Source organism: Rattus norvegicus, chromosome 5, assembly GCF_021556685.1.
Source record: "Rattus norvegicus strain SHRSP/BbbUtx chromosome 5, alternate assembly SHRSP_T2T, whole genome shotgun sequence".
Classification (NCBI taxonomy): Eukaryota; Metazoa; Chordata; class Mammalia; order Rodentia; family Muridae; genus Rattus; species Rattus norvegicus.
Genome location: NC_141538.1, coordinates 63,909,666 through 63,937,250, shown reverse-complemented (window position 1 = coordinate 63,937,250; position 27,585 = coordinate 63,909,666). Strand labels below are relative to the sequence as shown.

Genomic DNA, 27,585 nt, shown 5'->3' with positions numbered 1-27,585 from the left:
TTCAGGGCTGTACTTAGTGGGGTTTACCAGAATCTACTCTCAGGACGCCCACAACATTCTCACCAGCACCATGCCATCCACCTTCCTGCTGCCAGGCATCCTGCTCCCTCTCTTCTCTGCCTGAGACACTTTTTTTGTTCTCCTAACCCAAGTCTCTTCAAGGCACAGCGCCCTCCTCCATAAAGATGCTCTTCTAGCACTTTCCCGGTGCCGCTCAGGTCCGGGTCTCCTTCTGCTGGTGTCCTGGCAGCCCGTATACTCACATCATTCCTCCATTAGCCCACTGAGGATAGGAGTCACCACAGCTTCCCAGCACCCAATCCTGAGGGAGGGTAACCCATATTCTAGGCATAATTTCATGCTAGTAGTTCTGCATGACTCTGTATAATCCCGTGCTTTTAAACCCATGTTTCTGGGCTGGAGAGATGGCTCAGTGGTTAAGAGCACTGTCTGCTCTTCCAGAGGTCCTGAGTTCAATTCCCAGCAACCACAAGGTGGCTCACAACCACTATAATGGGATCTGATGCCCTCTTTTGGCCTGCAGGTGGGATGCTTTACATAATAAATTTAAATTGTTTTTAAATTAAAACTAAATGAAAGTGTATTTCTATGAATTACCTTAGTTTACTGTTAAATTTCTTCTCCCGTGATCTTTGGCTAAATATTATCCCCATTTGGTGGATGAAGAAACTGAGGTTGAGTTTCCACTTCCTTGCTATCCTCCCCACCTCTGCATTACCTGGGCATTGCTAGAAATGTTTGAGGAACAAGGTAGGAAAAGGTCACCTAACAGCTGTAACCTGACAAATATTGTTATTAGTTGTCTGCTTTAATTTTTTTTAAAGATTTGTCTATTTTATGTATGTGAGTACACTGTAGCTGTCTTCAGACACACCAGAAGAGGGCATCAGATCTTATTACAGATGGTTGTGAGCCACCATGTGGTTGCTGGGAACTGAACTCAGGACCTCTGGAAGAGCAGTCAGTGCTCTTAATCACTGAACCATCTCTCCAGCCCAGTTGTTTTCATTTTTTAAGAGAAAGAAAGATGGCCTGAACTAGTAGAGAGCTGTGACCTTGACATTCACCCAGACAAGACTGATGACCATGAGCAGGAAGAGGTGGAGTCAATGAGGATGGCAGGGCCCAGGCTGAGAGCCCAGGAAACACATTTCCCTCGTCAAATCTTGAGGATGCCATTAACCACAAAGCCTGTGGCCAGGAACTTGAAGTTAGCATGTTTTCTGTTGTATCTGGTTTCTACAGGTCCTCCGGATTCTTCCCCTGCTGGTCTTAGTAGGTTTAGTTTATCTATATCTTGTGCTTCATACAAAAGCCGTATAATGTGGTGGGAGGGAGCAGCTCAGCGGGCCTGGCCTAGGTGTTCCCCTGAGGAATCACCACCATGTGACAGGCCCAGAACAAAAGGGAGTTTATTGGGGGAAGGAAAGGGGACTGGAATGGGGGTAGATGCAGAGAAAGGAGAGACAAGGAGGACAGAAAGAGAGAGGAGAGAGAAAGAGGCCAGCTGGGGACTCGTGGGGAAGAAAGAGAGAGACTAGGAGGGGGGTAACACACATGGGTCTTATACTTCTGACTTGTATAGTGGGGCAGAGACGAAGCTGTTGCTAAATAGCTGTTGGGCAGAGCCTAGGTGAATGGCCAACACTTTCATCTATCTATCTATCTATCTATCTATCTATCTATCTATCTATCCATCCACCCACCCGTCTGTCCATCCACCTATCCATCCATCCATCTATCTATGCCTGTCTTTCTCTCTGTGTGTGAATCTGTCTCTCCGTCTCTGTCTCTGCCTCTCTATCTCTGTCTCTGTCTCTTTGTCTCTGTCTCTCTGTCTGTCTCTCTGTCTCTCTGTCTCTCTCTGTCTGTCTCTGTCTCTCTGTCTCTCTGTCTCTCTGTCTCTCTGTCTCTCTCTCTCTCTCTCTGTGTGTGTGTGTGTGTGTGTGTGTGTGTGTGTGTGTGTGTGTGTGTGTGAAACCTTCCATTACCTAGAGCTTGCCATCCTGGGGCTCAGGTCCTGTTTCTTAATGATGATTGATGGATGGCTTTGAAGATGCAGTAAATCGATAGGGTCTGAATTCCTAAACTCTTGACAAGAGCCGAAGAGAACACACATCTCAATGTCTGCCTTCACTCTCCTCTGGCTTCCTTGGTGCTCACATCAGTCAGAGATGGGACCCTGTGGGTCACTCAAGGAGAGAGTTTTCCAGTTGGTACACAGCCTGATCCGTGGTTACTTCTTCCATTCAGCCAACACTACGCCATGCCGTCTGCACAGGCCCGCACTTAGGGTAGGGGCATGGAAGGAAGAAAAACCTTAGCTCCTGCTCGGTGAACTTAGTCTACTGAAAAGAGTAAGAATACAGAGTGGCCTGTGGAGGGAGGACCAGGCATCCTGTAATTCTCCTGCCCTTCTGTGTCCTCTGGATAGTCCTATAAGGGACATGTCATCACAGAGGCTGAAGTCCCAGATGAGGACACCTGGCCAAGGGTTCAGAGGTTGGAAGTAAAAGAGGAAGGGTGGACACATATTAACCTGAACTCAAGGGGAGATGCCACCAAAGAACCCTGGGCTTGTGAGCCCGCTCTCCAGCCAGAAAACAGGATTTTAAAAGAAGTATGTGCACATCTTATGGTCAACACAAACCAGAATCCACCGTCTTTTATTTGTTGTGGGGGACAGGACAGGACCAGACAGAACGGGACCGGACAGGGTGGATGTGGGGGATGGTGTGAATAATGCACACTTTTCTGATTGTTTTGTTTCGTTCTTGGTTTTTTTTTTTTTTGTTTTGTTTTGTTTTTAAGAAAGAGAAAGAACATAAAGTTGGATGTTGGATGGAGGAAGAGATCCTGAAGAAAATGTGATCAAAAATATTGTAATTTTTTTTAAAGTGGAACAGCCATTCTAGATTGACCCTGTAACAGAAGTTCAGGAGAAAGGAAGGTATTTGTTTGCATGGAGCAGATGCGTTAAAGAGAAGCTCCAACACAGGATGGAGCTGGGTCAAATGAGACAGGAATAGGGGACCATCAAGGGTGACTTTCCCTTCAGGAGAGGATCGTAGGACAGAATAACGTGGAGGGTGCATCCGCAGCGAGAGAGCTCAGCAAGGGACCGAGCTCAGCCTGGGTCCCCTGGTTCCAGGTCGCCAGCGGCTGCAAGCCGGTGCCCGCGTCCCGCTGAGCGCTGCGGAGGGCAGGAGGCGGCTGCGGGGCGGGCGGCCACGCGCCCCGACAGGTAAGTGATTGGATTAAGAGACCCGGCTGACAGGATGTCCGTTCAGCCGCTGAGGCTAATCAACTTCCCCATCCTGTCTGCTAATAAATCCTGCTCCGGGGACCACTCGCCTGATGATGGCTCCTCGGGGACCGCCGCCGACTTCTCCCGGAGCACTCGCTCGCAGTCTATTAAGGAGGCAGCGCGCGCCTGTCAGGTCCTCAGTCCCGCAGCGGCTCCGAGGTGCCCATCACCCAGGTGCGGCGGACGCCAGCCATTGTTCCCACCGCGGGGGTGACAGCCCGGCCCCGGGTCCCTCGCCTCGGGGGGTCCCGGGCCCCTCCGGGCGGCGGCCTCGCCTATCGGGCTCTCAGCCCTCGTAGCCTCGTGGCCCGGGCTCCGCGCGGCAATTACAAAGAGGCAATTGCTGGATCTATAATATCTGTGGAAAAGATGTATAAATAAATTAAAGCTTTAATTATTTTCTTGCATTCGCGGCAGCTCCGAGAGGTAGCCAGAGCTGACTGTTGAGGAAGCTGCACTTGGCAGGACTCTCACCTCCCCCACTCCCCAAAAGGAGAGGGAGTGGAGGGGGGTGGGGGGAGGTGGAGAAACAATTTCCTTTGTTGCTCAATATAAAAAGTACAAACCTTTTGACCCAGCTGCTTCTAAAACAATATGCTCCACACTTGAGTAATACACACACACACACACACACACACACACACACACACACACACACACACACACGCTTTCTTATGAGTGGTGTCTATAGACAGAGTTCAATCCCATATTTTCATCTTATCTGGAAGAACCTCCAAGGGCGTTATTAAATATGTGAAATACGCCAGAAATATCCAAGCAATCCCCATCTGGCCCTGGGAAGGAGGAGGAACGGACTGGGAAGTAATAAAGTGTGTTTATTTTTTAATTTTGATGACAGGTGTTACATCATTAAAAAGAACCATTATTTTTAAAATTCAGCCAGCACGCTTCAGCGATTCAAGAGGTCTGCCACTGTGGAATCCATCAGAGCCTCCCTCCAAAAGCCCAGCTTGGTCCATCCTCAAGGCCAAGTTGCATTTTAAAATATCCTAACATGGACATGATTGTGAATCTTAAAATAATAAATAAATAAGTATCCGTCATCTCAAGGAGCAGTAAGGGCAACAATGTTACAGACTCACCTGTCCTTAAAATAGGTTTTGATCTTCAAGGTCATGGGATCTTAAGCTATGAAGAAATTCAAAAGCCAGGTGGAAATTGAAGCAAGTTCAAAATGATGCTGCCTTTGCCAACAAGCCAATCCCTCCAACGCAAAATACCATCATTTCCCTATAAAAAGTGCTGATGTGCTCCAGGGTGTGGGTGACTCCTCTGTGCCAGACCCTGTCAGCCTGTGCCGCCCCCTCCAGTGAGAAAAGCAGCCAGAATTACCAAGCACAGGACCTAACAGCTCACCCTGAAGACATCCTCACCCCTCTCTCTGGGTCTGTTTTCAACAGGCATCAAAAGGCCAGGATGAAAAGTGTGGCTCTGCTAAAAGGCAGGGCCCCTGATCACTTCCTGGTGTATCTATGGGAATGTAACCCCAGAAGCATACAAATATTATGTGAAGATTTCTCTCAAGCATGGTCATCGAAGTACTGTCAGCCTAAAGTCAGAGCTTGCATATTGATCAGTGGACAAAAACACATGGGGAGGGCTGGAGAGATGGCTCAGAGGTTAAGGGCACTGACTGCTCTTCCAGAGGTCCTGAGTTCAATTCCCAGCAACCACATGGTGGCTCACAGCCATCTGTAATGAGATCTGATGCCCTATTCTGGTGTGCCTGAAGCCAGCTACAGTGTACTCATATACATGAATAAATAAAATCCCTTTTTTTAAAAGAAAACCACATCAGGAATACCTGAATTCCAATAAGGGGAGGTGATTCCTGCACCTCCTGGACTACGATGTGGCAATTGGAAATGATATTGCAGACTTGTATTTAATAGAACAGAAAGAAAATTTTAATTTTTAAATTATAACTACTTATATTTAAATATATTATATATTTATATATTATAATTAATATATTTGTAGTGGCTATTCCTGGTTGTCAGCTTGACTGTATCTGGAATGAACTGCAATCCAGAATTGGAGGGCTCACCTGTGATCCTGATCTTGAGGCGGGGAGACACAAGTTACTGACCTGGATCTTGGTACAGAGATCTTGAGGTATAGTGGCCATGAATCCCAGGAGAAAGCAAGTCCCAGACCCAGGCTTGGTAGTACACACCTTTAATCCAGGCCACACCTTCTGCTGGAGACCTGCATAAGGACATTGGAAGAAGGAAGATTCTCTCCTCCTAGACTGCTTTCCTGCCTTGTGGGGCTGAGCTACTGCTAGATCCTTGGACTTCCACTCACAGCTGCTGCTGACCATTGTTGGGGAGTTGGACTGCAGACCGTAAGTCATCAACAAATTCCCTTACTATATAGACACTACCCATAAGTTCTGAGACAATATTATTTTTAAAAGATTTATGTTTTTATTATATATAAATGTAGCTGTCCTCGGACACACCAGAAGAGGGCATCAGATCTCATTACAGACTGCTGTGAGCCACCATGTGGTTGCTGGGATTTGAACTCAGGACCTCTTAACTGACGAGCCATCTCCCCAGCCCCCACAATATTACAATTAAAAAGAATTCACACAGCCTGTAAAAATGAAAAATGCATGTGCAGAGACAGTGCTAGGCCTCAAGACATTAAGAAGGGCTCTCCCTTGACATTAGGATTGGTCATGATTTTTATTTTCTCCTTTTTAGCTTATCCGTAAGTACACATTGGTCCAGCTTCTCTTGCTTATAACACAATTCCTCTAAGGGGTGTTATAAAGACAACAGGTTTATAGTGGCTCACACTTCTTGTCCAGAGTTGAGGGACAGAATCTGGTGATCACTTTTTTGCCCTGAGAGTCCTAGGTTGACTCAGTCATCATGTGACAAGAAACAGGGCACATGAATGTGCGTGTACGAATGTGCCTTCTGGTCTCTTCTCATGAAGAGTTCAGCCTCTGGCTATCCTGTGTATACGTTACATTTTCATCACTGTAAGCAAATATCCGTCAGAATAACCAAATGGAGCAGAAAACAATGGATTCACTGATTCAGACGGTTCGGTCCTCCAGGAAGGCATGGTAGAGCATAGCAGGTCTCATTACAACAGTCTCGAAGCAGAGAGCCAGGAAATGGTCAAGAATAATCTATTCCCAACCACCCCTTCACAGTGACCCACTGTGTCCAGGTAGGCTCCACTCCAGAGTTCCCAGAACCTTTCAAATTAGGCCACCAACTAGGATCCAAGGACTCAATTCATGAGGAGTGGATGGGATTTTCAGACTCAAACCACCAGACCCCATCCACATCAAACAACATCCTGATGGCATCACCTGTAACCACTATAGCTGGGTGTTTTTCGTGCCTTTCCTATCTCACAATGAGAACTAAACTGAGGGTTTGGGGGAGGGGTGCAGATTCAACCCATAGCAAAGTATTTCTGACCTTAAAAAAAAAAAAATCTAGCCTACTAGAGGTAGAAGCAAGTGGATCTCTGTGAGTTCTGGACCAGCAAGGATAGGGCAGTAAAATCCTCAAATAAGCAAATAAATGCACTATTAGTGCACCAATAAACATAAGCAGCAAAGAAATTTCTAAATCACTAAGTGTGGGTCCAGGGTGACCCTGACGCTGACCGTGCTGAAAAGTGCAAACTTCCTTAGTCCCCACTGGACCTTGTCTTTAGACCTTTGTGGCTGTTTATAGGCATAAGTGAGAGGTCATGCCCAGGATGTTACGTTAGAGGGGGAGCAAGAGGGGTAGGCAGCATAAACGGGGAAATGGAGACACCCAAAGACAAACTGGCATCAGAGTGTGGCTCCAGAGAAAAGCCAATGGCTAACCCAAGCAGTCCAGATCTACCCTGCACCAACCAGCCTTGGAGTCTTCACTGTGGCAGGCTAATGCTCACAAATGGAGCTGGTTTTCCTCTCATGTTTCCTTACAGCTTTTACTGTCTTTTTAAAAAATTACTTGCCTTTATTATTTTTAATTATGTGTATGTGCACCTTTGTGTGGGTCTGTGCACATGAGCATAGGTGTCTACAGAGTCCTCTGGAGCTGGAGTTACTGGCAGTCATGAGCTGCCTGCTGTGGATGCTGGGATTTGAACTCTGGTCCTCTGAAAGACAGTTCGTGGTCTTAACCTCTGAGCCATGATCTCTCCAGCCTACAGCCTTTGTTTTTTTGTCACTCAAACGACAACCCAAATAATGGGGTAACTTCAGAACAGTCAGAATAATGGGGCAAGGAGAAGGAAAAAAATAGAAAACGGGACAAAAGGATTGAAAGCATTCCTGTGGTTGGTCCCAGACTCACATCCACCCCAGAGGACATTAAAAACTGCCTGGCTGAAGAAGAGAACACAGATGAAGGTCGAATGTCGGTAGCTACAGGGGTCCCTGAAAAAGGCCCTAAACCCTGCTCTCAGGCTGAGTGGGGCTGACAGGGATAGCAAAGGTCTCAGTTGGATTTGGAGAGTTCTGAAGGTGGGAGGGTCCTGAGCCTCCCTAGGGAGTTCCCAGGCACACAAGCCTGACACAGCACCCATGGACAAAGCTACCATGGGAGGGATAGAGTAGAATCAGCTATGGTGGGTAGAGAACCCCATGATGCTTTCAGGACAGGAGAATTGATGGGTTTTTTTTAATCCCTTACAGCCAGGGTAGCTGATATTTTTGTTATTTCTTCAGTGATAGCTTCTAGGAAGCAAGGCAGCCACAGCCTGTAGGTGCTGGTCCTGAGGGCCTGTGGGGAAGGCTCAGAGCAGCCATGGGATGGGTATCTCCTGAGACAGAAGACCTTCTCACACTTTTTCCATCTGTGATCTTTCACCCAAGAAATGTGTGCAACCTCAGAAACCTGGGTGTATAAAATAGGTATATAGATCAAACATTTACTAATAACAAATTAGAAAGAAATGTGTTCTACAGCAATTCTTTGGGACATATAATTTTACCATTCGTTAAAGACAAAAGCGAATTTACATACTAATGAGTTGAATATGCTTGGTTTTTTGGTTTGTTTTTTTTTTTTTTACAGAAAGAATTAAATCCTGGCTGAATATTTGATATTGTAGGGCATAATGCAGCGCTAACATTTTTCAGAGTTGATTAGTGTTGTGATTTCATAATTGTAAGTATTGAGGACGTCGCTTTGCATAAACATGTAATACAAAATGGCAGAAACGTGCTTAGGGCAATTTCAGAAATTGTTGGGAATTCTGTCCTGATCCGAAGCCAAAACCCATGTAACGATCTTTATGAGACGCGAGTCAGGAACTTAAACAGCAGCTTCCTAGAGTCAGCCACCCTGAGACAGCACACTGGATGGACGGCTTGACCCTTTACACGCCGAAGGACGGCAGGACTCTTTGTTTTCCATATGTAAGCCATTACGTCTCTCTGAATGCAAAACACTGCAGTTCCTAACACATGCCAGTCTCAGAGAGAAGCCCCAGGATTCCACGCAGCGTTGATTAGGGTGTTGCAGAGTACAAAAGCATGTGAGGAACAGGGTACACATGTTGTGTGTTGGGGACCAAGGCTCTAGCGATGCGCTACAGAGCAGCACGGATAAGCACCACCAGATACCCCCCGCCCCACATATGGTTACAGTTTAAAAAGCTGGGACATAGGCGATCCTAGAACACAGGCAACCCAGCCCTACAGATGTGGCACCGAGAGACCTCACACACACCCAAACCTGAGGTACAATCATTCAGAGGAAGAGAGGGATGAGAACCCCCTAGCTGCTGAGATCCCCTGCAGTTCCCTGAGATGACCTTCCTGCTTTGCCTTCTGCTAGGACAAGTGAGACCGCAGAGAGGCCAAGAGTTGAGTATCGTCACACGGAAAGCCACACAGAGCCAGATGTTAGTCTCAGTTTTTCCTATACCCTGTCCCCCAATCCCACCCCCAGCGTTGTACATGGCCAGAGGACAGAATCAGATGGAGGGTTGAGCCATCCCTGGAGCATGTGGCTGTGTGGAGGTAGGTGACCCCTCCCACCAAGCCCCTGTTAGGGGTCCAGGTGCTCCTGTACCCACTGAGCCAGCTCGTCTCCAGCCACGGCAGTCTGCTAATAATTGCACTAACTGTCCCCACCGCCGTCAGCACTAACCACCCACACAGCCTTCCAGCACCTGATTTATCAGAACTGAGGGCATGAGGCATGATCTTAAAGGGTCACAGCGCACCGTGGATCTCTGGTTCCTTTAGCATTAAGTGATAGAACATATTTTCTCTGCTAACTCCACTGTATGTTCTAGGATAGATTATTTTAAGAATCGAGACTAAATTGAAACAAGGCAGGCTTGAATTTTCCTCCCAGAGAATCGTAGACGAGGGTCATCTATCAGCGTGACACAGCAGCAGGGTTTGAGGGCTGACTCCAAAGCCCATCGCCGAGGACTCAGCCCCAGCATGTATTTGCTGTGTGACCTTGGGTGAGGCGCTCATCTTCCCTGCCTCTCAGCTTCCTCACTAACCAGATCCCTTTCTGGTACGCAAGATGGTTTTGTCAAGTCTGTCAACAACTGCCAACGGACATGACAGAATTTCCCCTGGGACAATACAGCAGAGTCACATGGTCTGCTGACACAGAAAAACGTTTCAAATCCCTCGTGCTTTTAGAAATACAAATCAAAACAGTCGAGGACAATCAAACTGTAAAAGGTTCCAAGGCGGTCAAAGCCAGTGTTGGTGAATGTGGGGAGTTACAGTGGCTCCCTGACACTGTTGTTGATGATGCAGCCTAAGAACCCCCACCCACAGAGGCTGGATTTCAATCAAAAATGACCTTGCCTTTTGCCATAGCAGTACCACACCTTGGAGCCGTGTAGAGAAAACAAGTGACTGTCTGAACAAAGACTAGCTGGTCGGTGATGGGGCACACCTTTAATCCCAGAATTCAGGAGGCAGAAGCAGGCAGATCTCTGAATTTGAAGCCAGCTTGGTCTACAGAGTGAGTTCCAAGACAGCCAGGGCTACACAAAAGAGGAGGGGGGGGAGGGGGAGGGGGAGGAGAAAGAGAAAGAGAAAGGGAAGAGGAGGAGAAGAAAGAAAGGGAAGAGGCAAGGTTGGGGATTTAGCTCAGTGGTAGAGTGCTTGCCTAGGAAGCGCAAGGCCCTGAGTTCGGTCCCCAGCTCCAAAAAAAAGAACCAAAAAAAAAAAAAAAAGGGAAGAGGAGAAGGAGGAAGAGGAAGAAAAGAAGAGGAGGGGGAGAAGGAGGAGGAGGGGGAGAAGGAGGAGAAGAGGAAGAGGAAGAAGAAAGTTAGAAAATTGGGAACTGGAACTTGACCCTGCTGGCAGCAGTTTTTAAAGAAAAAAAGGAGGAGGGGTTGTAATGCAAAAAGGGGAGGTGGTGTCTGGTCCTTAGGGATTGCCTAAAGCATGATGTTTGATGGAATATTATTCACCTGGTTAATGGTTTCATGAAACCATCAGTGATACAAAGTATTCATTATTTGGTTTCCTTAAAAGCAGGCTACAACCAAACACTATGCAGAAAGAACTCTACTGCAGCGCTGACAATGGGCAAGTTTAGTTTTGTGCATATGTATCATATATGTATCAGCCACATGTCCTGTAGTGGCCAAGACACCCTCACTTTTAACACAAAAAGGGTGCTTGTCGGAATAATCCCTATTCTTTCTGTGTCTCCCCAGGGTGCATGTGAGGATTTGAGCGGAGGTCCCCACCTCATCTTCACGTCCCCACTAATAGTTTGTGTCTCTCTACAAGTCCTAGCTGAGCAGTTGTCCTGGAGTTATTTATGTCTCCACATCTCCCCCAAGAAGTCATTGCAGAGGGTGAGGTGTCCCTGTCTTGCCATCATGACTGTAAAGGGTGGAATAGACAGAACGGGTCTCTGCCAAGACTCATTGTATTCACATCAACTTCTCTTAAGGCTGAAGAAGCCCTTAAAACACCAAGTCCTCACTTCTATAAGTCTTGTCTTAGCAAAATAGCCTTTGTAGGAAGACTCAAAATGAATTAAGGATTCTGAGATGGAGACTCCTCATTTCTCTGGAGTGGATGGGCCTAATGACAGTCACAATGCTCTCACAAGAGAGAGCAAGAGATGTCTATTACAAAAAAAAAAAAAAAAAAAAAAAAAGTCATGGAACTATGACCACAGAGGCAGAAGTTGAAAGGAAGGAAACACGGCCTACACATGCTGGCAGCCACCAAAGCTGGTGTGGCAGAAAGACCCTCCCTAGAGTCTCTGGGGTTGTTGAGGGGAGTAGCCCAGAGGATAGCTTTATTTCTAGCCAATAGAACCAATTCTGTGTTTCTGGCCCCTCGGGCTGTGAGAGAATGCTCTGCCATTGTCTGAAGTCAGCAGGCTTCTGGTGGTTCATCCCAGCAGCCCCAGAACACGGGCACACATGCCCTATTGAAGCCCACGTGAAAGTTGCATAAACAAAGCAAAGCTCAAGGTTAGACGATCACGGAAGCAACTCATGCCTCCCTTGATTATTTGACAGAGAACATCAGCTGCTCCAAAGAGCCATCACAAGTTCAGTGTCTTCAGAGCAGGGCCCAACCCCTCCTCGGACTGGCACGGTTCAGCTGTAGTCGTTATGTATTGGGACCTGTGTTTAGTTTGGGGGTGGGGGGGGGACTCGGTTTTCTTTAATGGTTTTAGCACGACACAGTTTTAAGAGGTTAGCAGAATGAGTCGTGAGAACTACTCGGCTAGTCCAACACCTTCTTGTTCAGGCAGAGAAACCATTGCCCAGGGAGGGCAAGGGACTCGTCAATCAGCAGCTGGGAGGAAGCAAGAGTACAGACCCTTCAGCTCCGTCCATACAGAAGCGCACCTACACTTTGAGATTCCTGCCACTCCCACCCTCAGGGAGTCATTGTTTTAAGCTTTGCTTGTGGCTACTGTCACAAGTTGTCACAAACTGCATGGCTCAAAACAACTGAAACATACTGCTCCAGATGTCTGCCGGCCAGGTTATTTTAACTCCTCTGGAGGGAGATTCTGCTTGCCCCTGCCCCTGGCTTCCTGTCATTGTATGTCACTTCCATTCTAGTGCCCACCTCCATGTTCCCATGGGTTTCCTGTGGGCTTCTGTGGCCCTCTTTCTCAGAAGGACACCATCATTGAACCATCCAGTATGGCATCATCTTATTGAATTATATCTGCCAAGATCCCAGGCCACATTCACATATTGTGGGTGGACAATTTGGGGGCGGGGAGTGTGACACTACTCAACCATGTATACATGGATTAGTTTGGGGTCTTTCTCCAAACTAATAGATAACAGTGTGGATTGAAAGGCCCAGTAAGAGCCAAAAAACTAAACATCCAGAAGGTTTCTCCGTGTCTCCCTGCACTCTATGGTTGAACAAATAGCCAATTCGTCTGCCCCTTATAACCCATTGTCCTGGTCAGTATTTTGTCAATTGAACACAAATTTATTATTAGGGAAAAAGAACTGCAATTGAGAAACTACCTCCATTAGATTGGGGCATGAGGGGGACATTTTCTTGACTATTGATGTGGGAGCACCCAGCCCACTGTGGGGGGTGCCACCCCTGGGCAGGTGGTCCTGAGTCCTGTACTAGACAGTAAATCAGTAAGCACCATTCCTCCATAGCTTCTGCTTCAGTTCCTGTCTCCAGGTTCCTGTCTCGAGCTTCTTCACCAGTTTCTTTCAGTGATGGACTGCACTCATACTGTGTAAGACAAACAAACCCTTTCATTTCCAAGTTTCTTTCGGCCATGGTGTCTTTATCTCAGCAACAGAAAGAAAACTAAAACGCATGTGTACTCCTGGCTGACAAACCCACCAGCCCCCAACAGCTGTGCAATAGCAGAGGGACTTAGGAACTGTGATGGTTGAATATGCTTGGTCCATGGGGAGTGACCCAATTAGGAGGTGTGGCCTTGTGGTCATAGGTGTAACCTTGTTGGAGGAAGTCACTGTGTAGGCAGACGGGCTTTGAGGTCTCCTAGGGCTCAAACCCCACCCAGTGAAGAAGAGGTCATCCTTCTGCCTGCCTTCAGATCAAGATGTAGAACTCTCGGCTCTGTCTCCAACACCATGTCTGCCTGGATGCCGCCATGTTTTCTGACTTGACGATAATGGACTGAACCTCTAAAACTGTAAGCCAGCCCCAATTAGATGTTGTCCTTTATAAGAGTTGCTGTGGTCATGGAGTCTCCACAGCAACGGAAACCCTCACTAAGACAGGAGCATAGACTGAACAAGGAGCTCAATGTGGTACTTGGGAGAACAGCCCAAAGAAATTAAGTGGAAACCCAGGTGATTGTCGTGGTGTCCCTACAGGGTCTGGGATGGGTTTGGCTTTGTGGCTGCCAGCCAGCAGGGAGCAGAGTGGTCTCAAGGAGAGAGTGCACAAAGTGTGTGAAGCTGGCTTTTCCCCTTGACCGGACTGTGTAGAAATTGCTAGTCCGACTCCTATTTGTCTGGGGCAATTCTATCTCTGCTAACAGGTGTGGCTCTCCAGGGCGCCATCCCCAAAGTTGAAGATGAAGGACAGCTAGTCAAGACTCCTGCTGACCACAGTGTCCCCTTCAGCCTAGTGATGTCAGTTCCAGAAAGCGCTCCAGGGGGTATGTGAGGATGTTCACTATGGTATGGTTTATAGCGAAAGAATTCAAACATGAACCCTGGAAACCCACACAAGATTGGATTAATAAATGATTAGACACCAGTTTATGGATTATTGTACAATTGCTAAAATTTTAGTATTAATAAATATTATAAGGGAAATAATCAGCCTGCACCCGGAGAAGATGTGGGTGTGGCTGCCATGTCATGTGTGCGTCACTAGGTGGCAGAGCAGAGACCATGTCTACACTCAGTATTCTGACCTGGGAACATCTGAATGTTAGTAGCCTAACATAACCTGGAGAAAGCTAGCCTGAGACAACCATCAGCCCTGTGCCAGGTCCAGCCTAGCCTGAGATGACCACACATCCAGCACCAGGCAGACCTAGATGGGCTCCCAGGATGGTGAGCAAGCTGGAGACTGGTAGAACCCCAACTGGGACCATGTGTCTCCAGGCAGAAAGGAGCCTGAGACAGAGGACCCTCCAATAGGGCCACTTGGATGGGCCAGACAAGGAGCCTGAGATGACCATGGGGCCCAGCCAGAGAGCTAGCCTGTGACGACCACCAATCGGGTGTCTCTCAGGTCTCAGGGCAGACCATGTCTGAGATGACCTTTGCCTGGTGTCATAATGCACAGGCAGGGCACAGCACTCCTAAGACCACTCCTGAGATGACCCCAGACACTCAGAGACCCTGTACCCCCCAAAGAGGAACAAGTAAGTGTTGGGTAAATGGAAGAGAAAGAGAAACAGAAGGATGTAGGCACAATGAAGAGAGGCAGAACTGGAGAGGCAAGGGTAGAGAGGAGCAGTCTGATGTGAGTGGCCAGTGATGCCACCATGGTGGGTGCCTAGCCTGTGCTACCACAGTGAGGGGTGGAGTGCACATTTGGATCCATGGTCCTTCAGCGGCAGGGGTCTGTTACCACCAAAGGCCAGGTTATCCTCGATGAGAGCTGTGTAGAACTGGCCCCACCCCTCATCTGGGCATCATGGGAGACCTGAGCTCAGAGTCATGAGATCACAACTGGTCCTGCCCCTCACCTACTGCAGCACTCAGGAGAGCCGACCCTGAACTTCACCTGGGCAGCACAGTGGAACTGGCCCTGGATGAGAAGGCTGTGGATGAGCCAGCCCCAAGGGCTTGAGCATGGGAGAACCAGACCTACCTTCTGTCTGCTGTGCAGTGGTGTTGGCAAGGGCGATATTCCCTCCTCTTCCTTTTGCCCTCCTCACTGGCAGTGGATGGGAGAGCTGGTCCCTATGAGGGTCAGGAGAGCAGAACTATCCTTGCCCTTTAATGCAGTACCTTACCAGGGCAGCATAGTCAAACCGGCTCTAGATGTGGGGCTTGCAAATGAGCCAGCCCCAGCCCAAGCGCATGAGCACAGGAGAGCTGGCCCTGCCTCCTAATTGCTGTGTGATGATGTAAACAAGAGGGACAAGACACCCTCCTCCCTTCCTTCATCACTCACATCTATGGCAGTCAGGAGAGCTGGCCCCAGGGTCATGAGAGTGGAAAACTGGCCCCGTCCCTCACCAGCTGAAACACTGGGGAGAGCTGGCCCTGCACCTTGCCTGGGCAGCAGAGTAGAGCTGGCCCTGCACCTTGCCTGGGCAGCAGAGTAGAGCTGGCCCTGCACATTGCCTGGGCAGCAGAGTAGAGCTGGCCCTGCACATTGCCTGGGCAGCAGAGTAGAGCTGGCCCTGCTTGCAGGGGTTGCTGGTGAGCCAGCCCTGAGCACGTGATATCTGGAGAACTAGACCCGACCTGCTCAGATACCTTTCGGGCCCAAATCCGAGGTTTTGAATTGGCCCATCCCAACACCTACCCTATCCATGAACAGTTAGAGTGCGTGAAGGGACCTGTCCTACAAATCTAAAACCACAGGATCTCCATGACACAGGGCAACAACAAGGTATCTGAGAGGAGTCCCAGTGAGGACCCAGTATTGAGAGAGTAGCAGAGGGGCTGGGGATTTAGCTCAGTGGTAGAGCGCTTACCTAGGAAGCGCAAGGCCCTGGGTTCGGTCCCCAGCTCCGAAAAAAAGAACCAAAAAAAAAAAAAAAGAGAGAGAGAGAGAGAGAGTAGCAGAAGCCAGAGGCCTCGTACCAGACCAAGGAGTCACTGCAATGAACATTTGCAAGCAAAGAAGTTTGGACAAAAGTGTACACTGCAGAACACACTGTGACACACTACCTTCCACAAGGGGATTTTTTCTCTGTTGGTGAGGAGGTTGCAAGGGTGGAGGGGAGGAACGAGGGGATGGGAAGATGAGTGGGATTGGGGTGCACGATGGGAAATTTACCAATAAATAAATAGTTTCTTTTTAAAGAAAAAGGATCGTGTTGTATAATGAGAAATAGTGCATCAAATGCATTCCAAATATTTTCAAATTCCAATTAATATTCTTTCATGGTTCCAAAGATACATTACTAGTTAGCATTAGTTAAAAATTAGACCTTGGGACTGAGGAGAGGGCTCAGTGGGTAGGAGCACTTGAGTTTTGATTCCCAGAGCCTACCTAGAAATGTGAACTGGAAGTGCCAGTGTGGCTGTTACCCCAGCACTTAGGGAGCAGAGACAAGAGGATGCAAGAGGATGGCTGGGACCAATGAATAGGTATTTACATACATACATACATACATACATACATACATACATACATACATACACACACACATACACACATACATGTATACATACATACATGTATACATACATACACATATATACCATTAGACCTTGCCCCAATTAAGAACACGACTCATATACATGCTTATTCAGAAGGCCAGGTCTTCTGCTCCTGGTGTTGGGGTGTTCACGCTCGCTGCATCATTGAACCCTCAAAGTCAGCCCCAGGAAACAGTTCTCCATCTACTGCCCTCTGTGAGACAAAGGGGAACCAAATCCCAGTGCCATGGCCGTGTGTGGTACAGACTACTGCTGGAGGTTTGAGCGGTGGATGTGCTTATGCAAGTAAGAGAAAAGGCAGCTTCACTTGTCAAACAGCCCCCATCACACATAGCCTGCAATTCCTGCCTTTCTTACCTCACAAAGTGGCCTTGCCAGTGTCTGTTTCCTTGTTTTGCCACCGCTTTCTAATTCGGATGCCAAGGCTACTTGCTAATTGGCAGGACACCTGGAGCAGCCTTGCAGAAGGGCCAAGGACTGTGTCACAAGAGCAAACAATCCACTGCACTCTTGTCCACACGTGGGTCCAGGCATGATATGCACGAGGCACAATACCGAAGTCAGACTGCATAGTTGTTTTAAATATTTAATCAGATTTAATCAGATCTTTCAAAATGAATCTTAAATCCTAACTTTAATTAATTTAATAAAAAAATTTAATATATACTAATCATAACTTGAAATTTTGCCTTTTCACCTTCACAGATAGGTTCTCTCTCTCTCCTCTTCCCTTCTTCCTTCCCTCCCTCTTCCCCCCTCCTTCTCTCTCTCCCTTCTTCTCTTCCTCCCTCCTTTCTTCCCTCCCTCTCTCCCTCTCCCTCTCCCTCTTCTTCTCCTTCTTCTCCTTCTTCTCCTTCTCCTCCTCCTCCTCCTTCTTCTTCTTCCTCTCTCTCTCTCTCTCTCTCTCTCTCTCTCTCTCTCTCTCTCTCTCTCTCTCTCTCTCTCGCTCTGTAGCCCCAGCTGCCCTCTGTCTCCAAGATTCTGGGATTCAGGGGTGAAGCATCGTGCCCTTTAATACTTTTAGAAGGAAAGTATGCCTTTAATCCCAGAACTTAGGAGGCAGAGGCAAGTGGATCTCTGTGAATCCAAGGCCAGCCTGGTCTTCAAAGTGAGTTCCAGGATAGTCAAAGCTAAACGGAGAAAACTTATCTTGAAAAACTAATAATAATAATAATAATAATAATAATAATAATAATAATAATAATAGAGAAATAAACAATATGTTATACCTCAACCTTACTCTTGCTCTGTGATGTTATTAGGGGAGCAGATGTTTGGGGGATCATGGGATCGTGAGTTTTTATTGTATTTTGTTCTTTCATTTTTCCTTTGTATTTTTCTAGACTTTTGTTCAATGAAAAATAAAAATAACTATCTCTAACAAAAATTAAGCTAAAGGATCAGAGCTCAATTGAATTAGCAGATGGATTTTTTTTCAAAATCCAACACTGCTTCAGTGAGTACTATTTAAGACTCCTGTGTCCGATATTTGTGTTATTACTCTGTACAGTGATTTCAGCTCTTCAAAAAAAATCATTGGAACTTAAAAATATTTTTAAAAATTCATTCTTACTCCATCTTCCTAGTGACTAAGCATGAAAGCTGAATAGTGAGAGATGATGAAGGTCAGAGATGAACTTATGGAGGAAATTCATGAATTGTGTGGCTTTCCTTTAGTTCATCCTTCTGAAAATAGATCAAGCACATAGTGAAGATCACAGGAAAAAAAGAAAGGAAGGAAGGAGAGAGAAGGGGGAAGAAATGAAGGAAAGAAGGAAGGAAGAGGAAGGAGAGAAGGGGGAAGGGAGGAAAGGAGAGAGGAGTAGTAGGAAGAAAAGAAGGAAGGAAGGAAAGAGAAGGGTTAGGAAGGAAGGAAGAAGAGAGGGGGAAGGAAAGAAAGAAGGGGAAAGGAAGGGGGAAGGAAGGGAGGGGAAAGGAAGGAGAGAGAAGGGGATAGGTTGGAAGGAAGAAGGAAGGAAGGAAGGAAAGAAAAGGGAAGGGAAGGGAAGGGAAGGGAAGGGAAAGGAAGGGAAGGGAGTAGGGATTCATCTCTGATGTTTTGATGTTGTTTTGTTTTGGTTTTGCTTTATTGTTGTTGGTGGGTTTTTTGAGATGAGGTTTCTCTATGTAGCCCTGGCTATCCTGGAACTCGCTCTGTAGACCACCCTGGCCTCAAACTCACAGAGACTCACCTGCCTCTGTCTCCCAAGTCCTGGGATTAAAGGTATGAGCCACCATACCCAGCATAATGTATCTTTTTGTAACAGTCATGACAGCTCTCCAGCCTACTCTGTAGCAACTAGAAGAGACTTTCTGCGTTTCTCCAAGGGATGGGTTTCTAATTCTGTCCCCAGTCCTTATAGGCACTCAGACTTCAGCAGGCTGGGCTCTGGGCTGCAGCCCACACGGAACTGCCTACTTAGCTGGTATCCCTAGGCCTCACGGTAAGCAAAGGACCTAGCAAGCTGACCCTAAATGCCCTGGTGTCTAGTCTCCCAGTGGGGGGGGGGAGAGGGGGGCGGGGGGGGGGGGAGAGAGAGAGAAACTGTTGTGTGCCTGGTGCCTCCAGAGGCCAAACGCAGTATTGCCCCCCCCCTGGAATTGGCGTTATAGGCAATTTTGAGTTTCCAGATTTGGGTGCTTGGAATCAAAGCAGCGCCCTGAAACAGTGCCAAGTGCTCTCCTGCCACTAAACAGCTGAGCCCTCTCTCCAGTCCCTATAAGGAACCCTTCTATTTCCACAGATGACTGAGAACGTGCCCTTAAGGACAGGCCTGGGGCACATAGCATTCATGAAGCAAACGTTCTCCTCAGGACCACCACACCACTGTTTGCTCACACTGTGGCATTTAAATCTGAACACACACACCCTGGCAATGGACGGGGGGCACTATAGAGACACACTTGTTGCCACACCACACAGCTCCAATGGAGGCTGTTTCCCAGAGGCCTACCAACCGTGTGGTATAGCAGATGGCTCGGTGGTTAAGAGCACTGACTGCTCTTCCAGAGGTCTTGAGTTCAATGCAACCACATGGTGGCTCACCACCACCTGTAAGGGATCTGATGCCCTCTTCTGGTGTGTCTGAGGAGAGCAGCAGTGTGCTCATACATACATACATACATACATACATACATACATACATACATACATAAACACAAAAAGAGAGAGAACACACAAAAGACTATAACCAAGAAGATAATGGGGAGGAAAAAGTTTTGACAAGATATATAACCACCTCATGTCTACTATGTCTGTGAAAGCTCAAAATATGTAGTTTGTTTAGCCCAGCACAGTAATGCTGGCCCTGGTTGAGGGGGAGCGGGGGAGCCAGCCCTGACGACAGAGTGAGGGAGATCTGGCCCTGTCACTCCTCTGCTGTGAGGTGGCATGGGTGTGGGGGCAATACCCCTCCCCCCTCACCACATGCAGCAGTTGGAAGAACTGGTCCTGGGGTCATGATAGTGGGTGAGCTGGCCCTACTCCTCCCTGGCTGCGGTACTCAGGAGAGCGGCCCCTGCACCTCTGGACAGCACGGCAGAGCCGGCCCTGATGGTGAAGGTGCAGGTGAGCCAGCCCTGAGGGTAGGGGAGCAGGAGAGCTGGCCCAGCCACCTGCAGGCTGCAGCACTTGGGAGAGTGGGTTCCACACCTTGACTGGGCAGCGCAGTGAAGCTCCCTCTGGAAGCTTGGGTAGGGGTGAACCGGTCCAGAGGTCATGAGCGCAAGGGAGCTGCCCCTGCCTCCTGCTGATGGAGGCACTGGGTGGCCTCCCTGGAGTGGTGCTAGAGAGCCTGCCCTGGTAATGTGGATAAAGGGCTTTCTAGGCCAGCCACTATCCACACCCAGATCCAGAGCTCTGGATTGGCCCACCCCAAAATCTTTGTCATCTGCAAATGGTTGGGATATGTGTAAAGGCCAGTCCTGCTGTGCCACAGCTCCAGAATCTCCATAACCGGGAACCACTTTGTGGTCCCCAGACCCCTGCCTCGCTTCCTGCTTCACTCTCCTGACACCTCAACTCCGACCTACCCAGACCCAGAGTTCAGGGTGCAGATGCCTCCCTTATAGTCCTTTTATTTTTACATGGCTCCTGAGTGGGCATATGTCACCCTAATCTGACAGAGACAGTATGGACTTTGTCCCCTGCTCCATCTCTTGCACGTGGCGTGGAGCTCTGCAAACCTTAGGAACGATGGGCTATATGACAGAGGAGAAAGTCGCCTGTGATCCTGGACCACCGACTCTATAATCACCCCATTTTCCCAGTCAAGAAACAGAGGCCCACAGGACTGAGGAATGTGCCCATAGCTCAGCTACTAACTGGTGGACCAGAACAGGAACCCACCCAGAGCTGCGGTCCCACAATATCTCATCCTCCCTGGGGATCCTGCCACTTCCAGGAGTCCAGGATCCCGCAGACTCATCCGGTTCTCACGTCCTCAAACTGCACATTGTGGATGCTCTCCCTGTGTTTGCCACTAGTTATGTTTCTATACTGCATTTGTTTTCTCTCCCATCTCTGCCTTCTCACATCTCCCCCCACCCCCAACCCCAGCTCTGCTCTCCACGGCCTGGGAGACACCAAAGACCTCAAAAGACTTTAACAGAGAAAATCTTAGAATAAAGGAAAGGGGGCACCCCGCCATCATACCCAGGGCAACCAGAGAAAAAGAGGGGTCCAGCATCATATCCAGGGGACTGGGAGGCAAAGAAGAAGTAAGAAGTGTGCTTTCTCTTTTTATGCCTGTCCCTAATAGAGGAGACAACAAAGTCGGATGAAAAACAAAATTAGCTGCAGAGGAGGAAGAAAGCCGGAATCTGGAAACTCTAGGGAAACAGATATAATAAGCACCATTTGCAGCTGACCCCCTCCCCCCTCACAGTAAAGCCCGGAGAGCAGCCCCAAGTGTAAACAGATTTGAACACTAAACTTAGCGGACCATATACAATTATTTCTGGGGAGAAATGGATGAGCGCTTGGTTAGACAAATGGAAGAGGTGTGAATGAGTCTTAACACTCTGATCTAGCAAAATGGTCCTTTGAAATTAATGGAACAAAAAATTATACTGGGGAAAAGCAGCAGCCAGAAGAGCGGGCACTAAAATAGGAACCATGAAATGAGAACGCATTCTTATGAGTATGAGAGTAATGAAACGAATTTAAGAAAAGGTCAAGTTCGGGAGACGATCGGATGGGCCGTGGCGCCACAGAAACCCCTAATTTGCTGCGGCATTTGAAGCCCTCGGCTTTAGCAGGTACAGAATCCATGAGAAATCATCCATTCCGTGAGCTTTCTCTGAGGCTGAAGGATCTTGGGCCCAGAGAGGCTGAATGACTGCCCAAGACCACACAGCATAGTAGAAACCTGACCTCACACTGCATTTAAAGCACCATGTGGATTAAAGGAAGTCGCCCTCTTCTGTCTGCTCTGGTCTGAGAGACAGACATTATGTCTTATGGTTCAGAGATGCAGGAACCATCACGTAGAGAACATACTTTCTGGAGTCGGGAAGACCTGGGTTCAAATCTAGTTCCTACAAAGGACCAGCTGAGATGTCTTATTCATAACTGGAATTCTAAGCCTCAGTCTCCTCCTGGGTAAAATGCAGCCAGGATCACACACTAGGCAGAACATGATTCCAGAAGATTCCCAGGAGACAATCAAAAAAACTTCTAATACATCATTAATTTCTCAATATTCCGACTTTGCCTCAGAATGAAGAAAGGCAAAGAGGACAAAAGAAAATGAACTCTGGAGGCTGATAGCGGCGACAGTTCAAGGCCACCCTGGGCTGCAAAGCAGTTTCCAGGCAAGGCTGGATAGAAAGCCATCAGGAGCAAAGCTGGCCTCTGAGCTCCTCAACGCCCCTTTGGGAAGTCGAACAGCCCAAGAGGGCGAGGAAGACAGACTTAACTGATGCCTCCAGCCTGGGACATGCTTCCCAGTGGGGTCCCCAGCCGCCTCACGAGGGTGAGGGCGGGCTCTCCTTCCCTAGTGCTTCAGCCACGGGGCAGAAGGGTCCCTGAGGCATGGCTCCACTTCCCTCTATAGGGGGCACCAGAGAGGCGCCGTGCTCCCAGCTGTCGCCTGAGCTACCCAGAGGGAGCAGAGGGTATTTTTATAAATATTTTTTATTTTATTTCAATGTGTTTGGTAATATTCATAACTGCTTCCATCTGGAAGGTCCTAAGGGGACCCCAGCCATCAGCCCTGCCCTCCTCACAGAACTTGTAGTTGCAAGGGAACTAAGGAGACCGGGAGGAATGCTCACAGATACTAACTTTCGCTCTGATGCCCTGAGAAGCCGAAGCATATTTGGCTGGGATTGTTTTCACAAGATAAGCTAACCCATGAACCGCGTGCTAGTTTATGACTGGGGAGGCCATTAAGCTCAGAGATCTGCAGAAGCAGAACCCGGAAGTCCCCAGTCCGAAGCTGCCTGTGCCCTAGCGCATCCTCTCCTGGCTAATTTCTAGTCCCTTTTACTTTCATTGCACATGTTGGCAGAATTAACTAACCAGCAACGACACGCCGGCTCAGGTCGCCCGTCTTCCTGATCTTTTCTGGATTGTCCCGTCAGAATTACCTCAAACTTCCACAGCTCTGTACTAACCATCGTCTTTGGGGTTTTAAGGTGCGGCTGCATGTGAAACGGTACCAGCTGAGAGTCAGGGGTCATCGTTTCTCCATCACCTTAAGCTGGGGACCGGCCACATGGCCAGGGATCAGAAGCATTTGGGGGACTAAGTTAGAGTTATGGGAAATATGGACATGCCAAATGGACTCAAAGACCAAATAATTCCCTTATTCTTCCTAGGACAATCCCAGGTGGTTTATGTCAAGAGACTCAAAGAGTCCTGGGCTCAGTGTTCAGACCTGGGCTTGGTCGTGGGCACAGGAGTGGCAAAGGAAGAGAAAGAGGCTTCTCTTTGGCAATGGGTGGACCCAAGGTCAAACTCTCCCTTAGCGCTACCTCCCTAGGGATTCATCTAACTTGTCTCTAACAGTTTCATTCACTGGGGGGGGGGGGGGATTTAAATGGACAATGAGCGAAGAGCCTGCCTCAGAGTAGGCCCTAAACACAGGTCTCCCATTCCCCTTTGTATAAAAAGACAAGGTGGATAGGAAAAGGAGCAGGCTCCCATTGGAGGCTCCTTCCTCACGTGCCCGTGTGTAACTTCTGCTTCCCGAGTCTCCATCTGTAGAACAGGAGCCGTAGAACCTACTTTACATTGTTTAGGGGCAGGTCGATTGTGTTTAGCCAAACACTAAGATAGGCTCAGCTTGTCGAATCCTGAACACATCGGTGTGTAATGGGCTTCCTTAATCTGGGCTGACACACCAACCAGGCTCACAGTCGAGGTCTTGGCTCTGTAGCGGGCTCTGTGGGCTTGGGGTCCAGGCTCTGTGGGCTTGGGGTCCTGGCTCAGAGGGCACAGACCAAGGAGCAGACGGCCTGTCATATGGTAGGAAGACCCCACTACATTGAGGTCAGCCAGCACCAGCACCCAGGCGTGCTGCTGACCTAGGCTCGCAGCCCTGAAGGAACACTTCTTGCGGATGGTCCGCCCAGGTAGTTTTACAGGTACCAGCTTCCTGGTTCTTGGTGTCCACAAACCTGCTCTGGAGAAGCTTCACACCAGTTTCCATTCCCACCTTCCCTAGCATAACCCTCTCCTGTGTAGCAAGACTCACAGCTGTGTCACCTGGATCTTACTGTTAGGCGTTACTAAGTCAAAACCCCTCGTATCATATAAATGGTGTTTTCAATGTCATCTTCAGTCAAAGAACTATAACCGTTACCCCGCCCACTCCCATCAAAGGTCGCCACACACAGTTATGTAAAGTGTCCTCTCTAGAACTCCAGAGGCTGCCGTGTGTATAACAGCCCTTTACAAACAGCTTTCCCTAGAGTTTTGTGGCCACAGCCTGTGTGGCTGCATGAGACAGTTCTGCCTCCATCCGTCGTGCCAAGAGAAACATTTCTGATAAGAATTAGCTGCTTAACCCAAGGGTGGTGGTGCATACCTGTCATCCTCCAGCGCTTGGAAGGGAGAGAGGCAGGAGGATCACCATAAGTTCCAGGCCAGCCAAGGCCAGATGATAATATCATGTCTCCCAGGAAAAAAAAATGGGCCAATGGGAAGATGTCCTGTGGGTCAAAATGCTTAATGTGCAAGCATCAGCAGCCCAACTTCAGACCCCAGCACCGACATTCAAACAGAGCTGGTGTGGCTACACATGTCATGACTACACATGCCATGACCCCAGCACTGGGGGGACAGCGGTGGAGACAGGAGGATTACTGGGGCTTTGGGGGTGCCAGCCTACCCAAAATATCCCACAAGTTCCAGATTCAGTGAGGTACCCCATTTGAAGGGACTGAGGGAGACAGGGGACACCCGGTCTGTATAAATAAAAGGGGACTCCCAGTGACCTCTTCTGGCCTTCTCATCTGTGTGCATGTGCAACACACACACAAGAACAAAACAAAACATAAAGCACTTTAAACTCTTCAATAATCACCTGTACAATTTTTAGTACACCTATGTTACTTTTTTTTTTCTTTTTCTTTTTTTCGGAGCTGGGGACCAAACCCAGGGCCTTGCGTTTGCTAGGCAAGCGCTCTACCACTGAGCTAAATCCCCAACCCCTTATGTTACTTTTTAAAACCCAGCTTGCGTTAGTACTTAGAAACACCACTCAATCCAGGAGAATATTTTTTTTAACTTAGTGGCTCATGATTGGGGTAAATTTTTTAAAAATCCAATTTATATACATCTCTTTGTTGTAGGGAAGTCTGATGGGAAAATCAATAAGATTTCCGAGCATAAAAGTACATTACATTGGGATAAACATCTGTGGGGGAAGAGGATCGGAAAGGTAATCTCCCGCCATTAAATAAAAGCTCATCCGTGTGGTTTTAGAAGGATGGTGATATCCTGATGTTTGTATTTTATGGGGTTCATTAAAAACAGCAATGACAGTTTCCTAAAGACGATTTTCATAACACACTAGACATTGAGCCTTTGTGATTATTGTTATTATATTATTTTAATTGTTGCAAAACATCCTAAATACTAGAGATAAGATGTTCAAGAAGGGGCAGAGACTCTTTTCAAAGCAAAAACGGTTTACCTCGCTGATGTTGCTTACCCCACCGGACACGACAGCCGGCTTCAGCAGTTAGATGCTGGATCTTCAGGGGGACCTGTCCCTGTGGGGAGCCCTCGCTCTTTGCTTCTCTCTGCAAAAACTTCAGGTGCATGAGAACAGTGGTCCTTGGCTACCAGATCAGATTGGCCTGGGTATCTGTTGTCCTCCCTTGCTCTGCCAAAGGTTTCCTTCTGTGTGACCCTGGGTGGATGCTCACCTCCTCTGTCAGGCAAACGAAGGCATTGCCACAGGCTCTCCCCCACCTACCCAGGGGGAATTCCCTGGTGGCGTGGGACCGTTCATTCTCCTCTACCCAGGATCCTTCACTATGCATTTGATAGTGTACCTGGCACATAGTAGGTCCACAGCAAACAGGCCTAACCATTTGACAATCCCAAATGTAGACAGCTTTGCTTTTTCTCAGCAAAGAGTTTTCCCCAGTCAAAGAAAATTTTAAAAAACAAATTTCTGCATTACAGTTATTTATATATGTAAATGTGTGCGAATATTTATATATGTAAATATTTATATGTATGTACAATTATGTGTATATTTGTGTGTGTGTGTGTGTGTGTGTGATGGAGGTTCAGAGGTTGGCAGATAAATTTCAGGAGTTTATTCTCTAAACCATATAGGTCCTAGAGCTCTAACCCAGCTCATCATGATTGGCAGCAAGTACCTTTACCTGCCAACTTGCCAGTTCCCCTAAAACAGATCTTGGTTTTTTAATATTTAATTAATTTAGCATTTTTTAATCTCACCATATTTAAAATTCTTCCCAGAAAAATATATTAGTCTACCTGCATGGTGGCTATGAATTAATATACGTGAATTACAAAATCTTATTAATATTAATGCAAAGTCTTATTCAAATGACAAGCACATTTTGAAGAATTCCTTTCTTTTTTGCTACAGTCACATTATTTTCTGCAGCAACTGTATCCACTCTTCTTGGGCATCTTGGTCACAAGCAAAGCCACTTCGATATCATCCAACGGGGCTTTCCAGAGTGCCTCCTCTCCGCCTCCATCTAAGTCATCTACAATACAGGGTACTTTGTATCCACGGATGAGACTGTCACTGGAAATTATACTCCCAGCCCCAAGTACCCATTCTCTATTCATGAGCTCTGCAAAGCGGCCATTTAGCGTATTGTTTTTTAAGGGATCTTTAAAAGGCTTGTTTACAGCATCCAATGTTGCAATTATAAGGAAAGATCACTAAATCTGAGCTTAGTGATTTTTTTTCCTTTCTGTTTGCTCCAGAGAGTGACCTTTATAAGCATTTGAAACGTATCACTGATGACTTCGGACAAAGATGCTATTTCCAAATGGTACTTTGTGGGGCCAAATTTAGTGATTTCAGGAATGTCCTGAAACACAGGGGCTCTAGCAACGGCTTGAGCAGAAGAAACATACCTCTTTTTTGAGAGATACTAGGTGAGACCTTGCCCCCACCCCCAAGATTGGACAGCCCTTCAAGGACGTATTCCCCTTTACACTGAACTCTAACTTCTACCCAGGCCCAAGCCAGAGAAGAAGCCAAGGTTGCCGAGAGAGCTTCCGAGAACTTCCTCGGTGTGAGCACTGCAGGAGCCTGGGGGGGTCTGCAACCCTACTGAGCCTCTCCACCAGCAGAGGGCGTTTTTCTGAATCCCGACAGAGCAAGGTAAAACTCCAGGCAGCTGAGTTTCAACTCAGCTCCCCCTCCCCTCCACCCCGCCCCCTTTGGTTTTTAGAGTTTCTAAGTGTAGCCGGCCCTGCCTGTCGTAGACTCGCTTTGTGGACC

General features: G+C 47.8%; 1 non-coding gene across 1 annotated transcript; it reads left to right on the top strand.

Annotated features, from left to right (window-relative positions):
* Positions 1-14,108: 14,108 nt before the first annotated feature.
* Positions 14,109-14,235, top strand: LOC120103315 (small nucleolar RNA SNORA17). The gene has a single exon (XR_015621597.1). It is a non-coding gene; the product is annotated as a small nucleolar RNA SNORA17 (small nucleolar RNA).
* The last annotated feature ends 13,350 nt before the right edge of the window (positions 14,236-27,585 follow it).